The sequence below is a fragment of the Vigna angularis genome, chromosome 7 (assembly GCF_016808095.1).
Source record: "Vigna angularis cultivar LongXiaoDou No.4 chromosome 7, ASM1680809v1, whole genome shotgun sequence".
NCBI lineage: Eukaryota > Viridiplantae > Streptophyta > Magnoliopsida > Fabales > Fabaceae > Vigna > Vigna angularis.
In genome coordinates this window covers 28,286,136-28,297,039 of record NC_068976.1, presented here as the reverse complement: position 1 = coordinate 28,297,039, position 10,904 = coordinate 28,286,136, and the positions used below count along the sequence as shown (strand labels likewise).

The window sequence follows — 10,904 nt, the reverse complement described above, 5'->3', positions numbered from 1 at the left end:
TACTTCACAAGCTAAGACCATTTATTTACTTTATGATAGATTTTGTGACAGGTGTAGTTGAGGACAGAAAATATCACTAACTGATTTTAATATAATTCGTAGTGTCTTTTGTTACGATTTTATTAATCAAAAAGTGTAGTTGTCACAAGTTTTCAACACTAAAAAACTTCAAATTATTATTGTGATGAAGTAGCTAGTCACAATGTAATCAATTTTTGTCAAAATCTACCAATATTATTTACTAATAATTTGTTACAAAGATTAAAATTTAATCATAAAATGTACTGATTACCCTTGTCACAATATATTTCCTAGGATTTTTATGATGGATCGATTCTTCTTACAAATTCGTAATAATATTTTTAGACATAATTACTTTAGTGTTGTTGCTATTAATTGGTATTTCATATTGACCGTTGGTCTAGTTTCAAAGTTTATATTAGTATTTCATATGAAACTTGATAAAGTTAAATGAAGAATGGCACTAGCTAGTCTTAAAAATAAAAATAAAAAGCATCTTAAAGATACAAAAAGCAAATAGGGAAAACAAGCCTTAAATAAAATGAGTGTTTTTTTGAAGAAGATAAACTTCACATCTTATTTTCTTTCACTCACAATATCTTAACAGACAAGTAACATAAAAGAAAGGGAACAAGGACAATATAGAGACACTTATGATTAGAATTTAAGGTTTGACGAAATAGGAAGAGGATTGTAAGAAATGGGAACTAAGACTAAATCCGTTTTTCTTCTTGAGAAGGCTCCCAAAGCTTCAGTCATTTCCAAGTTTTCCTTGTTTCCATTTGGAAGTTCCCAATTAAAATAGTAAAGTAGTTGTGCAAGACAAAGTTCAATGATATTTGTCCCAAAAGACATGCCAGGACACATTCTCCTTCCAGCACCAAAGGGTATGAATTCATGATGGGACCCTTTATAATCGATTTGACTGTTCATGAATCTCTCAGGATAAAACTTGTCTGGATCATTCCAATAATCAGGGTCTCTTCCAATTGCCCATGCATCACAACTTTCTTTACATTCCCTTGGAAGAAGAAGAGGGGAGGGAGGGTGCAATCTCAGTGTTTCTTTGATCACTGCTTTCAGATATTTTAGTTCTTCAAGTGATTCTTCATTCATGTATCCTTTGTTTCCAAAAACTCTTCTAACTTCTTCCCGAGCTTTGTTCATTTCTTTTGGGTTTTCCAACATCTCTAACATGACCCATTCTATAATTGCAGATGATGTATCAGTTCCAGCAGCAAACAGGGTCTACACTAAGAAAATCAATTCAAATTTATTAGCTTTGGAATTTATACTCGCATGCATATGTTACAAAATTTTCCAATAAAAAGGCGACTCCTAAGAAGAAATATTTCTAGAAATATACGAGTGTGTGTATAGTTCTATTCACAATATTATAACACTAGATAGAATTTTTTGTGCCTTTGTTTATTTAATTTTATATTCACATGAAATGAAGATCAGTCTTAAATCCTATAATATGCAGTATCATAAGTAAATAATAACTGAAAGTAATGCACACACTCACCCACATTACAGCCTTGATGTTATCGATTGTTAAAGGATATTCGAGGGCACCTTGATTTTTCATATTTAGAAGAACTGAGAGCAGACTATTAACCTCTACTTCACCAATATTTTTTTCTGCCTCTGTAATGATGTTTTCAATTATTACATCATATTTTTTGTGCAACTTCTCCAATCTAGGTTTCTCCCCGCTGATCACATGAAGCCATTTGTGAGAAGGGAACAAATAAAAAATAGCTAAATGTTCGGATATTTTCACAAGTTTCTTAACAAGGGAAATGAACTCTTCTTGATCTTTGCATTTTTCACCAAAAGCTGCCCTTGCAGTGATGGCACTTGTAAGGCATGCCACTTTCTCACTGAGGTTCACACAAGAACCAGTGTTGGTCTCAATATATCTTACTAAATTCAGCACTTCTGCTTCTCTTATTGATCGAAATGACCTCACACGTGCATTGCTTAGAAGCTCTTGTGAGCATATTCTTCTTAGCTGCTTCCAATACCCCCCATATGGTGCAGTGACAATGTCAGTGGAACCATAACACATGATGTCTGCGCCAATTTGATGGGGCCTTTGAGCAAAGATGGCATCATAGGTTTTCATGACATTTTTGGCCACTTCTGGAGAAGAAACCACAACGGTTGATGCCTCACCAAGTTGTATGTGCATGAGAGGACCATGTTTTTTAGCAAGTTCTCTCAAACGATGATGGGGTAGAGAGCCAACTAAGTGGTGTAAGCTTCCAATGATAGGTAGCTTCCATGGCCCTGGGGGAAGCTTCAATGTTTTCACTGAGGTTTTAGATCTCTTTCCCATTTTAGAAACTGCGAAACAAAAAGGATGAAACTCAGTGAATATAGAAAAAAGGATAAGAATGAGATCAAGTTATAATCCATTAATTATGAATTTCTATGGCAAGTGAACATAGAGTTAGATGTTTATATAGAACTTTTGCTCCACACCAGTTGTTGTTTAAGATATTAAAAATACTTTTGCTTCTATTTGTTTCATTCATAATTTTGTTTTCCTATTTAAAAAAATATCATCACAACTTCCTTTCTTGAGCTTTAAGTCAAATGTTGCCTATTGCAATATATTAAGATTAAGGAGATTCTCTCACAATACTTTTAGGTTTGAAAATTAACAAATTCAATAAAGATATTTTCATTGAGGGACAAAAAAATATACTTTATCTTTATTTATAAGTATTAGTGTTGTGATAGATGTCATAAATATTACTTATATATATTTCTAGATGATTCAAATAACATTTTGATTTTAAATTTAACTCAATTTTTATGATTAATTTTATAAACTAAAATTTATAATCACTTGTACATCTTAATTTGACTTAATTTTTTTAAATAACTTGAATGTACAACCTTAATTGACCTTAAAAACTTAATATTTTCACCACTACAAAAATAATACATTTGAGGAGGGGTTATTTTTAGGTGATTTTGGAAACCTCGATAACTTTCTGGCGGTTCTTTTGACTACAACAGCAGTTAACTTTTATTTTATTATTTTTTAAAAGTTTCCAGCAGTTTATAAAAATAATTGCCCCGAATTTTTTTTTTAAATTTTAGAAAAATTTCCCCTTACACCCTCTTGCGCCTTCATTCCTTTAGCATAATCTAAATTTCTCCCCAAACCGTAATTCTCCCTCCCTGCTGCCTTCACTCTCCCAAACCCCTTCATTCCTTCAGCATAATCTAAACTTCAAACAATTTCTTCAAAACAGATATGTGGTTCCTCGCATCCGTTTGGTTCCCCGCATCCATTTGGTTCCCCGTATCACAATCTTCAAACAATTTTCGTGTTGGTTCCTCGCATCCGTGTGGCTTCGTGTTGGTTCCTTGATTGGAAACGAGGCGTTCGTCGAGATATCTTATTGTAGAAAGAACACAACACTCTTAACAAGGTTCCGATCAATTTCGCATTTTTTATGCTTTTGTTTGGTTTGTTTTTTTGTTCTCTCTAACCTGAGTGCATGTGTTGCGCTGAAAGAAATAGAGGTGGAGTGTGAGTTTTTGAAGAGGTGCTGCGAGAATCTGACGGAGGAGAACATAAGGTTGTAGAAGGAAGTGCAAGAGCTTAGTGCGGAAGGAGGTCCCTACTGCATAGGTGGAGTGTGAGTTTTTTTCCTTACTTTTATTTGTACCTGGTATTGTGTCGGCATGCCATCTCTCTCCCTATCAGTCAGTTTGGCTGTGATGCCTGAACCATTACATGATATTAGTCCAAGTTTATAACAGATAATGGTATATCACATGTAGTAATTGTCGAAGACTTGAAATATGATTTAGGTATAAATTAATGGAAAAATAAAACGCATAGCAGGATTTTATGGTTAGGCTAATAAATTGTTTCCAACTTTTGAGAGTAGCTTCGTTACTCCTGTTATCTTGTTGAGTTTGGAATCATGAATGCGACATTTGATAAAAATGATTAACATTTGCAAATAACGAATTTAACCTTAATAAAATTGTCCTTGTTGACCAATCTCAATCTTCACAACAGTAGAGTGCTGTAAAGACCAGGTTTCCAACTACAACTACACTATTTATTATACAGTTTAACTGATATCATTACACAGGTTTAACTTTTTTCTGATATGCATGATTTATTACACAATATATTTTCTGATATTGTTTGTATAATTTTCCGAGAGTGTGTAGAATTATTTTACTTTACCATGCATTAACTGTGTTCTCAATAGTTTATTGATTTTCAAAAGTGTCTCATGAAAACAACCTTTTTAAAGTAATGTGTTTTAAAAAATAATAAAATGACATGATAACTTTAGAAGAAAAGAAGTACCAACATTTTTGTTTTGATCAACTGCCTTGTTCTTCCCATGTGGATCTGAGTCTCTTGAACCTCGCTCCCTTGGGTGAAGCTTCCCTAAGCCTTCCTGGCTCCTCCTCACCATAAATGCAACTTTTTTTTCTTATCTGTTTTTCATGAGTTTTTGTCTCATGTAGACAAACTGAGATCCAAGAAGACAAGACCATGTAAGTATTATGAGATTTTAATAACAATTGTTGTTTGTTTTGGTTGTTAAAATATTACTAGACTCCCGGTTTGTTGATGAAATTTCTATGACAGAATATCCCCCTCAAGACTCAGTCATGTATAGACCATTCATGACATGTGATGATCAATAAACACATTACTTATCGCTCTGCTTGTAAACAGAAATAGGCACCCTTTATTGATAGTGTGTTTTGGTATGTGTCAGAATCAAAACAAGGTTCCAACGTCAACGCCTCAACCAGTGATTTTCTTATGATGCAAAGACGTGCCAAAGGGTGAAAAATCACTTTGTATGGTTTTGCTCTCGATAAACCTGGCCCTGAAATATCTCAAGAGAAGTACAATATAAATAGGCATTTAATATTTGTTGACTTCATTATAATTAGGCAAGGTATCATCCTAATATTGCAAAATCAAAGTAGACATGGTCAAATAAGTTCATTTAAATATGATGACCAGATAGTATCGCTTAAAAACAATAATTTAATTTTAATTTCAGGTATGTTTTGATGTTCATTCATTATTTACAAATGAGAAGACTTGCCATCCTTCCATGGTTGCAGGTGCGTACTTCAGACTTCATTCTTCTATTCCTCTACGTTAGCCTTTATTTAGCCTTTTCAGAAGTAGAGTGTCACTGGCTGTGCTATTAATATTTCAGAAGTAACCATTTTGAAGTATTTGTCTATGCTATTAATGTTTCAATTTCTCTGTTAATATATAAATTATTTGTCTATGAAATTTTGGGATTTTAAGGACTTAAGTTAATTGAAAACTATATTTTTAAGTTATTGAAACATATAAAAAAAATAAGCGTTTTGAACAACTAATATTTTTACAAGAAGGCAATAAGAATTTCTGTTACAATCCACAAAGAAGCGGAAGAAAAGAGGGCGATTGTGTTAGGTGTCTTGTGGTTGTAATGTGGCTAAGGCCTTAAAGAGGCTTTACAGGTTGTGATATAGTGTGAATATATGTGTGTGTATTATGTACAATTATACTCACGAAGGGAAATAAGGCAAGATCTTATGTAACACAATCCAGATTCTGCTACCGATTCGGTCTCTTATGGTAGTGTTTGTGCTGTGAATCTGTGGTAAGTATTTTGATCTGTGTTTTTAGTAATGTTCGTGGGGTTCTTGATATTTCTAATTGTGAGAGCATTGTTGTAACATCTCAAAATATAGCATAATACTATATTATAGATTAATCACATATAATAATAAGATAGATCAGTTCAACCAGAATTAGTGAAGTATTTAACATTACACTTATCCAAAATAACCATAAAACTTAAAAACTTTACAAAATAGCATAAGTTCGATACAAAACATAGGAATAAACCGAATGGTGATACAACACACTGTATGCAAAAGGAATACTAAATCTATTGACCGAACGGTCCAATTCAAAACTATACACAACAGATGACCGAGCGGTCATAACTAAAGCGACAGGATCTTCGTCTTCCAACACTTTCTCCACCGTACACTCGTCACCTTCTGTTCACATCCACGGGATGATCATTGCAAGGGAAAAGAAAATCGAACAGACAAGACAAGACATAACAAGAAAATATGGTAAGCTATTGTAATTTAATTATAAACACATATATGCATTTCATGCAAGTTCAATACATAAGAAACCGAACGGTACATCATACAACAATGAATGCAATTCATCACATTCAACCAAAACCTCATAATTCATATAAATATATATAAACCGAACACTATGACTTGACCATCCAGATTGTATGAATATGTAGCTACAGTCGTCCTTGAACTTGTGGTAGTGTAACAGCTGACACCAATCAAGCTACTACCCAAGGTTAACCCCATACTACCTACATCGGCAACTTGAGGCGGTAGGACCTCCTGTCATTCTCACTTATGTGTTACTCCTCTCTACTTGAGAATGAGTAACTCAGAATATTAGGATGAACACTAGCTTAGCATATCCATATTCATACTTTACAATTCCACAACCATCCATGAGACATTTCTCCTTGAAATTCTCTTCCACAATATTTGAAAGTATAAATCTTCAATTCTTAACATACACAATCATTCATCAATTAAAATTTCACATAATAAAGATAAAACCTGTGAACATTGGAGACCGAACACCTTCATCCTACCTAATCTAGAGAAAAATCGAACGATTTATAAGAGATAACAAAAGAAATGGCCGAACGCTATTACTGACCGACCACTATAGAAAACTAACTACTAAGAATTTAGCCCTAAACCCAAAGACCTTACACTGAACACTCATAGCTCAAACCAAACTCTTAAAACCTTAAACCGAATGTTTATACTAGACCGAGCACTTGGGTTATACAGAGTATTAGTTTAATATCAAAAACTGCGATTAGATCGAACGAACATGAATAAATAATACTTCCACTAGACCGAACGGTCTACATCAGAAAAACTTCCACTCCAGTTCACAGGTCTCGGTCAAACACATAATTTGCATACAATGCATTCAAACATACCATCATTCATACATGCAAGCATTCAAACAAAAATTTCAAACATAGAACAATATACTTAAATTACTAGCTTCCCTTACCTGGATTACACCCGACACTTCCTAAGCTTCCACTGTTTGATCTAACCAGCAACCACTTCTAAAGCTGAACAATGAAGAACACATGCAAGCTGAACAATGCTTGCATGTATTAGAAAAACGCAGAACTTTAAAGAATGAGTGATTTTTAACTTACCAACTTCACACAACAGCTGTATCGATGGAAAGAAAACTCTTGCCACCAAGAAAGAGATCAAACACGTCCTAGATGATGATCAGAATAAGAAGAAAGTGAGGATTTTTAGAGAGAAGGAGGAGAATTGTAGAGAGAATGAGGAGAAACTCAGAAATCTGGAGAGAAGAGTTGCATGCAAAAGTGGTTCAACGTTTGAAAATTTTGCTTATATACTACCGTAAAAAACCGATCGGTCCAACTAGCTGCATACACCTGTTTTCCACTTTCTGAATTTTCTAAACCCTCACACCAACACATGGCTTCCACTTACTGCTGAATTTAATGGTTCTGACATTCTCCCTAACAAAAAATAATTTTCGTCCTCGAAAATTAGACTTACCAGAGAACAGATGAGGATACAGATCCTTCATGACTTCGTCCAACTCCCAAGTAAAGTCACATGTCCTCTTATTCCAGACAACCTTAACTAAATTGATGGATTTTCCTCTAAGATTCTTAGTTAGGCTCTCGACAATAGCTACTGGCTGAATCTCCACCGAACGATCTTCTCGTACTTGAATATCATCCACTTTTAATACGTGAGAAGGATCCGATACATACTTTTTGAGTTGAGAAACATGAAAAATTGGATGCAGGGTGGATAGTTGAGGAGGCAAGACTATATCATAAGCAACTAGTCCTATACGCCTTAAAATTTGATAAGGACCAATGAACTTAGGAGATAGTTTCTTAGACCGAACGACTCTTCCAACTCCAGTAGTAGGGTTCACTCTAAGAAACACATGATCTCCTGCTATAAGCTCTAGAGGTTTTCGTCTTTTGTCAGCATAAGACTTCTGCCTACTCTGTGATGCTCTTAACCTTTCCTAAATTAACTTCACCTTCTCTGTGGTATGTTGAATCACCTCTGGTCTAGTCAACACTGGTTCGCCTTCTTGGAACCAACAAAGAGGTGTCCTACAAAGTCTTCCATACAAAGCTTCAAATGGTGCCATGCCAATACTGGATTGATAACTATTAATGTAAGTGAATTCCACTAAGGGTAATACTTCATCCTAGACTCCCAAATGATCCAAAACACACGTCCTTAATAAGTCTTCAAGTGTTTGGATTGTCTTTTCAGACTGACCGTCCGTCTGGGGATGATAGACTGAACTCATTTGCAATCGGTTGCCTAATTTACTTTACAGTGATTGCCAAAACCGAGAGGTAAATCTAGTGTCTCGGTCAGAAATGATACTAGATGGCACTCCATGCAACCGAACCACCTCTCTAATGTAGAGTTGAGCCAACTTGGTCATTGACATCTTCAAATTAACAGCAAGGAAGTGAGCACTCTTAGATAACCGATCCACTATTACCCAAATGACATCATGATTTCTAATCGTATGGGGTAAGTGGGTCCCAAAATCCATATAGATGCTATTCCACTTCCATTCAGGAATTTCTAGTTGTTGTAGTAGACCGCCCGATCTTTGATGCTCCACCTTGGCTCTTTGACAGGTTAAACATGACAACACAAACCAAGCCACATCATTCTTCATACCTGGCCACCAATATGACTCCTTGAGATCTTCATACATCTTAGTCATGCCTGGATGCATGCTAAAATGACTTTGATGTCCTTCCTCAAGGATCATTCTCTTCAACTCACTATCATTAGGTACACAAACTCTTCCTCTGAACCGTAAGAGACTGTCCGGTTCTAAGCTTGCTCGTTGGCAATTAGCCCTTTAGATTTTTGTAACTCATCATCTATAGACTGCTTCTCCTGTATTCGGTTCAACATTCAGCTTTCTACTACTAAGCGAACACAACTAATACCGTTCGGTTCCAACTCAACTTGTAGCTTCAAGTCTCTAAAGCTCTCAATCAAACTCCATTCTCTGACCATCATAGCAGACATATGCACAATCTTCCTGCTCAAGGCATCAGCTACTACATTAGCTTTTCCAAGATGGTAAAGTAAATCAAATTCATAATCTTTAATGAATTCCATCCATCTTCTTTGCCTCATGTTCAATTCCTTTTGATAAAAAAGATACTTCAAGCTTTTGTGATCACTGAACACCTGAAACCGAGCACCATAAAGATAATGCCTCCAAATCTTCAATGCAAACACCACTGCTGCTAACTCCAAATCATGTGTTGGATAGTTCTTCTCATGAGTTTTAAGTTGTCTTGAACCATACGCAACCACTTTCCCTTCTTACATCAGCACACAACCTAATCATTGATAAAAGACATCACAAAATACTTCCAAGGGTTTGCTCGTGTCAGGAATAACTAACACCGGAGCGCTCGTCAACCTTTATTTTAGCTCTTGGAAGCTATCTTCACACTCATCAATCCATGCAAAAGGTTGATCCTTTCTGGTCAATTTAGTTAACGGTGCTACTATCTTAGAGAATCCTTCAATAAACCGCCTATAGTAGCCCACCAATCCAACAAAACTCCTGATCTTAGTGACCGAACAGGGTCTTTCCCACTAAAGCACAGCCTGCACCTTTGCAGGATCCACTGAAATACCGAACGCTGAGATTACATGCCCTAAAAATTGTACTTCTTGCATCCAAAAGTCACACTTAGACAGTTTAGCATAAAGTTTCTTCTCCCTCAACACACCGAGCACTGTTCTAAGGTGATCCTTATGTTCTTCATGTGTTTTAGAATAAATAAGTATGTCATCTATAAAGACAACAACAAATTTATCTAAGAACGGTCCGAAGATCCAGTTCATGTAATCCATGAATATGGCAGGAGAATTAGTAACATCGAACGACATCACTACATATTCATAATGGCCATACCGAGACCGAAAGGCTGTCTTCTGCACATCTCCCTCCTTAACTAAAATTTGATGGTATCCAGACCTCAGATCTATCTTAGAAAACACAATAGCCCCATGTAATTGATCCAACAGATATCAATCCTTGGTAAAGGGTACTTGTTCTTAATGATCAACTTGTTCAGTTGCCTATAATCTATACAGAGCCGAGAACTACCATCTTTCTTCTTAACTAGCAGTATAGGAGCACCCCAAGGTGATACACATGGCCGAATGAATTGCTTATCCATCAACTCTTTAATTTGCTTCTTCAGTTCGGCAAGTTCTGCTGGAGCCATTATGTAAGGAGCTATAGATACCGGTCCTGCTCTGGACACCAAATCAATTGAGAATTCCACTTCTCTAGGAGGAGGCAACCTAGGTATCTCTTCCGGAAAAACGTCTAGGAATTCGTTTATAACCGAACGATCTACATCCTGATTACTCTGCACCGATTGGTCTAAACTCTTCTCATCCTTTATCACGTTCGAATGAGATAGTATCAAGAAGCAACTAACACCTTCCATTATATCCTGCCTCAGCTGACAAATTGCCAATGACTCTTGTTATTCTTCATTTGGAAACAATAATTTCTTCTCACCACAATCAATAAGAATGCGATTGACAGCTAACCAATCCATTCCTAATATTACCTCTAAACCTTGAAGAGGCAAGCAAATCAGGTTCGCTTTGAACCGATGACCCTCAACTACTATAGGACATTTAGCACAATAAACAGTCGTCCTAACCTTCCCAGC

The 10,904-nt window shown here is 35.7% G+C and overlaps 1 pseudogene; it reads right to left on the bottom strand.

The window, feature by feature from the left end:
* Window positions 1-678: 678 nt before the first annotated feature.
* Window positions 679-2,445, bottom strand: LOC108336642 (premnaspirodiene oxygenase-like; annotated as a pseudogene).
* Window positions 2,446-10,904: the final 8,459 nt, after the last annotated feature.